At 44.7% G+C, this 8,222-nt stretch overlaps 1 long non-coding RNA gene across 1 annotated transcript; it reads right to left on the reverse strand.

The window, feature by feature from the left end:
* Positions 1 to 1,613: 1,613 nt before the first annotated feature.
* On the reverse strand, positions 1,614 to 2,920 carry LOC9267853 (uncharacterized). Its single transcript, XR_001545842.3, has 2 exons — positions 2,317 to 2,920; positions 1,614 to 1,989 (listed from the first exon to the last, which is right to left on the reverse strand). It is a non-coding gene; the product is annotated as an uncharacterized lncRNA (long non-coding RNA).
* Positions 2,921 to 8,222: the final 5,302 nt, after the last annotated feature.

The raw sequence follows: 8,222 nt of genomic DNA on the forward strand, positions 1-8,222 counted from the left end.
TGAAAAAAATCAAACGATTAGTAAAACAGATGGAGAGTATAAAAAATTTCTCCGTTCCTACTCGATGTGTCGATCCCATCCAGGACTTACCAACTGGCTAGTGGCCACTACGAGGAGTGAGCAAGCAGAACAAATTAAGCAGGCCCAAAACTGTAGAGTAGCTGGTTAGCCAGCGCTCGGATCACATTTTCATCTCCGATTCCGACACGGCCTCGGTCGCGCACCAGCCCCGACTCCGACCCTGACTCTGATCCGGCGGCAAATAAACTATATATTGTTCAATCCATCCTCTTCTCGTCCACAAATTAGCTCCCTCTCGTGATTTATGACAAAGTAGCTACTTCTCTATGGCCGGCGCAGGGTTGACGTTATCGTTGGTAACCGCGCAGTTACCGCGGTTACCGGGTTTACCGTAGATACGGTAATATAAATACCGTGGTAACCTTCTTAAATTCAGATAAATAAAAAAAATAATTTGAATTTTTGATAAATTTTGCATGGTTTTTCACGGTTACCGCGCGGTAACCGTGCTTACCACCGGGACACGGTAACCCCGGCCCTGGCGGTTTGGGGAACCCTGGGCCGGCGAGGTATCCGTCTCCGTCTCCTCTACCAATAAGAGAAAGGCGGACTCCGCCGTTGACGGAGGACCAGAGGAGGAGCATCCTCCGGCGAAGAAGATGTGGCTGCTGCCACAGGAGGAGGTGGACTGGATCCTTGCCGAATCCAACGAACCCGTCTCCACCGAGTTCCATGAGCTCAAGCGCGCCAGCCCGTCGCTGGTGCCCTTGCCGGAGGAGGAGAAGGACGAGGGCGGAGGTGGCGGAGGTGTTCAGGCTGTACGACGAAGCACGGGAGGAGGTGATGGGACACTGGGATCATCTTTCAGATAGCGACGACGACGACGAAGATTGGAAGCTTTTCATTACGGCAATTAGGAGGACCTTCATCTGAATCGAATCTCAAAACCCATCATCACAGTTTCTCTTATCTTATTATTTAGTATCTTGTAAGAACAATTCAATGTACGGATGCATCTATTCACAGAAATTTTAAGTGTGTTGTGTTGATCGACCATCATTCTTTATTGTTAATTATTGGTTTACACGGTTGTGCGCTCTGTTCTTGGTGTTCAGCCCCTTTCGTTGCAGGAAGCCTCGTACAATTCAGAGCTATGTAAAAGCAAAGAGCTTTGTTACGGTCCACCAAATAAAATCCAGCCGTTGAATTAGCGGGGGTACGATTGTAAACGAACCGAAGCGGGGCGGAGAGAAGACCCGCGACACGAGCAGTTGCGTATAGACGCCGTAATCTCCTCCTCGTCCTCAAGCGCCCGCGCCGACACCATGAGTCCATGATCTCCAAGCCCTCATCCGCCACAGTCTCTGCCATCGCTGGACCGCCGCAAAAATCTCGATACGATGCCGGCGGCTTGCCTGCTCCTGCTGGGCTGCATGCAGGCTGCTCCCATCCGCGATATCCCAAACAAAATGTTATGCAAGGGCTCCTGAGCTCCTCTAGAAAAATGTTTTATCCGTTGATATTAGCATTTGGCTTATGGAGAGATAATCGGCAGTTAACATCGCATAGTCTCGTACAGAGCCACAGAGGAATCAAACCACATAATTGCACTGAGTCTGGAATTTATTAAAAATTTCAGCATAACTCCCCTGTATTCACCTACATCCAACAGTCACAAAAATGTTGATCGCAGTAAACATTCGCATGCATATCGTCACATTTTTAAAGTATGGAGAATTTGACACAAAAAAAGAGCTACGACAAACAGCTTCACATCACATAACACTTTACATATACCCATAGGCACAGCTAGCCTCCTAACAAACAACTTGACTTGAATCCTGCCAAATGCAGCTTCAGCGTTCCACTATGAGGCCACATTTTGACGGATTTTGATCCAAACGAGGCTTCAATCGTTGTCAATAAAATGGGATTTTCGATTAGAGTTGATTTTATGATCCTCAGTGCCTGCATGACAGAAGAACGACAAACGCAATAAAATGTGTGCAAAGGAAGTGCAAAGACAGTTATAAAGCTGACAAATTCTTGGGCATGATCTTACCAACTCCTTTTCAGTCCTTGTAAGTTGAGTACGAACTACCATATTTCTTTCATGCAAAGCTCTATCAGCACACAGTGATATGTAAAGATGAAGATAAACAAGATTTTTAACATCTAGAGTTCTTGCTAAATAAACTAAGCTTCAGTTGTCTCTAATTTTTAAGATATATCCGTATACATTCAATTATAATTCAACCCTGTCTCAGGTCGCGGTCTTGGGATAAGTTCACTAACCTTGGCCGGATGAAGCTGGACTCGCAGCTCATGCTGACATTGGCTTCGTTCCAGATGGGTTGAGAGTGGATCAGAGAGGAGGAGGAAGCATCAGCGCCATCGGGAGCATACCAGGGAGGGCGGTCGGCCGAAGTCGCTGCCGTCGCCCAACAGCCGCCTTCTCTGTACTAGTGCCGGGGAGGAGAGAGGATGCTGGGAAGTAGTCGCGCAGGCGTCCCAACATATCAGCCCACGTCCTCCGATGTCGCCGCCGCGTCACCGTGGCCGCCTCTTCTTCATCGTGCTCGTAGCCAGCCTGCCCACGAGCTCAAGGAGATCTTCCCGTTCCCGTCGCCGCCCTGAGCTATATCTGGCGCCCCGAAGTCGGAGGCGGCCGGATCTGGCCTGGAAGCCGGAAAGGGAAGTTGAGTTGGGATGGGGTAGGGTGGTGACGGCAGGTTGCTGCGAGGGAGGCGGAGGTGTCTGCCGATCTGGCCGGCGAGATTGGTCGCGCCGCCGCCATGGAGGACGTGCCGGAGGGGGATCGGGAGGAGCGGCGTTGGGAGGAGCCTGCGGTACAGGAGTCAGGGAATACTCCTGAGACAACTGAATGCTTCTTCAAGCCAATGTGCATTACCACACCGGCCACTCTTGTTGACATCTCCTGCTAGCGAGCCTTCGTGTTGTCCTAAGCAACGTTAGCTCGATCACTTTGTTAGCGATTGAGCATGTTTAATTACTTAATTATATGCTATCACTGTATAATTTTTGCCTTTGAAGTGCCCACGCATGCGTTAGCTTTTTCTTTATCTGGTCCGGCTGCCTCTAAAACAGATATATAGCTTGTTGTTGGATCAATCAATTTGTTGTTATATATAGGTATGTCGATTCATTTTAATAGCGCTGTACATCGTATCAACGTAATATGGTTCTAGATAAATTATACTTATATATTTCAATAATCCAGCCAATTGTGTCAATTACAAAGACAGGACAAACAATATGGATAGATACAATACGTTCTTGCATCAACCAGGCAAACAAAACGATACAAACCAAGTATATATCCGGACACTAGATAAGTTCTTATACATACGAAGAAACATCCACAATCTAAAAAAGCTCACTTAAATATATAAGCTAGTTGCACTGTGCTTCTTGAAACTTTTCTTGGCACTCAACTACTTGTGTTGAACTTCCTGAAAACGTAAATCAAACGAAAATGTTAGTTTTACCAAGATAAAGTAAGGCAGCTAGCTGATTCTCACAGAGTTACACTGTTTGTTCTGTTGAGTCACTAGCTTGGCCTCCGCCATCTTCTGTGTGGGCACTCCTATATATCTCCATGCTCTATACTGCAACCTTTTTCTGAGTATACCCAATAGTCAAATACTTCATTGTATTGATATTTTGGAGAACTTGACGTTTAAATACAAAAAACTGAGCGCAAAATGAAGTTGAAGAAATAGGGTAGACTAAAATCATTTCTCGTATTCTCAAATCTTTATACTTTGCGTGCTGACCATGAGGCATCCATATAACAAATCACTGAGATAATTAGTAGTCATGCACCTCTGGTAGTTTGTATTTTCATAAACGCTTTCCTGTGCTAGACATTTCACAAAAGTTAGTAACATTACTATTAGATTCATCTTCCATGTTGTACATATGAAAAGGAAGTATATAGCATAAGAGTCGAGTAATTATAAAACTGAATATATCATCAGTTCCATTTATGCATGGAAGTAGTATCGACTGTATGGACTGCTGTTGTAGGACTAGCACATATATAAGGACTTTGAAAGACACTAGGAACTAGATCCAATCAAACATTTTAGTAATGTGATGGTCAGGTTAATATATATATACTCAATACAAAAGGCATGAATTAATGAACCTTCGGGAACACCTTAGGTCTGAATCCCTCATGTTCCTCTGCAGCTAGAAATGGGATGTGTTTCATGTGATAATCCTGATATCAAAATTCAGTATGATAGAGCTTATTTCTGTGCTCTACAGAAATTAGTGACCAGCATATTGGAGATCAGTCCATCAACAAACGAATATCAGAAGGCAGGAAAAATGCATGATGTCACCTGCATCTTGGCAAAGAGTACTATGAACAGGATGTCAGGATTAACTTCAATAAGTGAGATTAAGGTGCACTTGGAAAGGATTTTATGCCTTTTCAGATCTCAACGGAACCATGGCACCACAAACAACAATAGTAAATCTATCAGGATGAAACAATCTTATTGCTGAAACAATCGACCACATAAAAAACCTGACTAGGGTCCGTATAGAGGACGTCGCTGTCGAGCGGTCACTGGTGGCGGCGGCCTCCGGCGCAAGGAGGCAAATGACAGCGGTGCGCCGCCTGCGGTGACGCGCAGCAACTATCTGGGGTGGAAGCGGACGGCGGAGGCGATGAGAGCAGGTTCCGCCACTGGATTGGAGGAGGAGGGCAGCGGCAGCGGACGGGAGGTGCCGCGCCGCCGCCGAGAGGGTCGAGACGAGATGGATTCTCTTCTCGATTTATTTTCGATTTATTTTCCCCTTTTTGATTTTCTTCAAATGATAACGACCGAATGTTGAACGAGGCTAACAGGATGCTGGACGTCGTTCAATACAGCATCTAGGTCTGGACATTATTACGAAGAGCGTCCATTCCTGGACGCTATAGCGCTTAGCGTCCATCCTACAATTCAAATTTCCCTCTATCATTTACTAGATATTTAATTAATAGGTTGTTAATTATTATATATAAAAAAATGGGCAGGGAATACGGACCATGCGAAATCCCAATTTTGCCCTTCCGCTTCTTCAACGCATGCGGATGGGATTTCTGTACCTCGCGGTACCGAGGATCGATAGCCGTTGGATCTACCTATATGGATGGTTCAGATTACATGTACCGGGAGGTACCAAAATAAAAGTTTGGATGGACGGTAAAAAAACTCAAAAGCAAAAGTCCAATCTTTGACTAATCGTTGTTAAGGCTGTGAATGGGATTAGGACTGATGGAATTAAGCATTTTCCTAAACTGTGCTGTTCTAAAACCTGAATTTGTAAGCAGAGCGAGCTGAGTATGTCACCGAGCGATTGCATCATGAATGGTGTTCTTGCGGTAACAGATGAACAAAATTTATTTTTGCCTTCTGTACATGCTACCCAGCCAATCTTTGAATTAAATCTCAAATTACTTGCCTCTTGCTTCCGTATAGCAAGAATCCTCTGTATTTTTGTGCTTATGATGTGATAGATATAACTGCAGAGTCATTTGGTGTTGTATATATGATTTCTGACAAAAATAAAAACTCTCTGTTTGTGTCCTAAATTTGGACCCGTTTATCTCCGGAGTATTCCTAAAGTAAAGAAGGGTAATGGGCCGGTTGATGGTCTTTTTCACGGGAGGACGAATGTTAGACTTTGTGTTTTTTGGTGTAGTGAGAGACGCGGATAAGTCCGACACGGCGTCGGTCGCTCGCCGTTCCAACTCCGACTCCTCCCAGGACCCAGGCAGCCTATATAATTATTCTTGTAGAATCCATTATCCCCTCCCAAATCGTGTGATTTCCATCTGTCGTCCGCAAATCGATCTCTCTCGCAAGCAACTTTGTTGCGGGCAGATCACATCGCCCATCTCTCTTGCAAGCCGCCAGATCCGATCACATCGATCGCTCTCTCGGGCTTGATGGCCGGCGTCGAGGTTTCTGTTTCCGTCTCCCCTACCAAGAAGAGAAAAGGGGAGTGTTCCGCCCTGGACGGAGGAGAGGACGATGCTCTTGCTCCTCCAGCAAAGAAGAAGAAGATGTGGCTGCTGCCGCAGGAGGAGGTGGACTGGATCCTCGCCCAGTCGAACGAGCCCGTCCCCACCGAGTTCCGGGAGCTGAAGCGCGCCAACCCTTCGCTGGTGCCCTCGCCGGAGGAGGAGGAGGACGAGTCCACCATGCTTCTTTACGCGTGCGTCCGCAACTGCTAGGAGGAGGAGGCCAAGTTCGCCAAGTTCCAGGCTTGGGTTCGCGGCGAGTACGCTCGGAAAGGATTCGTGGAGGTGGACTACGACTACTTCGGCGAGAGGGCGGAGGTGTTCAGGCTGAACGACGAGGCACGGGAGGAGGTGATGGGACACTGGGATCATCCTTCCGACACCGACGATGATGACGACGAAGACTGGAAGCTTTTCATTAGCGCAATTAGGAGGACCTTCGTCTGAATCGAATATCAAACCCATCATCATCACTGTTTCTCTTATCTTATTATTTATCTTGTAAGAACAATTTGATTTACGGATGCAACAGTTTACCTATGTATGATATCTATTCACAGAAATTTAAGTGTGTTGTGTTGATCGACATCATTTTTTATTGTTAGTTATTGGTTTACACGCTTGTGCGCTCTTTGTTCTTGGTGTTCAGCCTTTTTTTCCTTTTGTTGCTAGAAGCCTCGTACAATTCAGAGCTATGTAAAAGCAAAAGTCCAATCTTTGACTAATCGTTTTTAAGGCTGTGAATGGGATTAGGACTGATTGGATTAAGCATTTTCCTCCTTCAACTTCAATTTTGTAAGCATAACGAGCTTCATGAATGTCGCCGAGCAGATCTTCAGCAGTGTCTTCAACTCTTAGCGATTGCTTCATGAATGGTGGTGTTCTTGCGGCAACAGATGAACAAAATTCATTTTTGCCTTCTGTACATGCTATCCAACCAATCTTCGAATTAAATCTCAAATTACTTGCCTCTTGCTTCCGTATAGCAAGAATCCTATGTATTTATGTGCTTGTGATGCGATAGATATAACTGCATTGACAAGAGAATAAGGAGTCATTGGTTTTGTATATATGATTTCTGACAAAAAAAAAAACTTTTGTTTGTATCCTAAATTTGGACCCGTTTATCTTAACAGTATTTCTTGGAATTTTCTTGTGACAGCGAGGATGACGAAGTTTGGAAGCTTATCAAGAGGAGAGCAGAACATGGGTGTAAAGATGAGATTTTGGGGCTCATTTTTTTTGTGCTTCAGATTCTTTGTAATTGTACCAATGGCAGTTCCGGGCTGATGTAAATTGGTTTAGCGCAGATATGCTTTCCAATTTTAAAGACTGCATGTGCTTCTGAAGATTGCTGAATATTGATTTGTGGAGACATTTCTGTTTTGTCTACAGTTGCTGAAAATTTATCTGTTGTCGCCAAGAAGATACTGCATTGGTAAAATGTATATGGAGGATCAGAATTATTCAGAATCACCTCTGCACTGCCATAATTTAAGCTGAGGACCGTTTTTCATTAATATGCAATGTTTGCATTAGGTACATGAACATCGTACTAGAAACTTGCACAACAACATCGAGTCTATATTGATATTGTGTATGTCATCTTCAGGAATAAGTGACTTAGCATTCTCTATCCATGCTTTGTTTGTCTCATCTTGTCTAGTCAAGACTTACGGCTATATGTGTCTTGGCTTGATCATTGACGAAAATGAGAAAGAAGCCTAGTATATTTCTTAGTACAAAGATCTAGTGCTAATTTTTCTTATCGTTGAAGCTCTAAAGCATGAGGATTATATATGGAGATAACAGAAACTGAAAATGAACATCATGTACTTCATAAATACATGGATTACATTTGCACCGCCCAAACCTTGACAACAGATGGATGCAAACTAATCCTGCGAATCCCTTCTTCCTATATAGTTGGTACCCACTAGAGGAGTTATTGCTATAAAGTTTACACCACATTGCGCCACGTCATCTTTTTTTCCTGAGCCATTGGATTGTCTGCAGGTCTCCAGATGGACGTTAGATCGACATTGAACAGTATTGGGCCAGCCCATGCTACTCATGGGCCTCTGTTACGTTACACCTTTTTCCAATTGGCCCAGCTATGCCAACCCTATCCACTCCTCCCACAGAACAACGCTCATCC

The sequence above is a fragment of the Oryza sativa genome, chromosome 5 (assembly GCF_034140825.1).
Source record: "Oryza sativa Japonica Group chromosome 5, ASM3414082v1".
Lineage (NCBI taxonomy): Eukaryota > Viridiplantae > Streptophyta > Magnoliopsida > Poales > Poaceae > Oryza > Oryza sativa.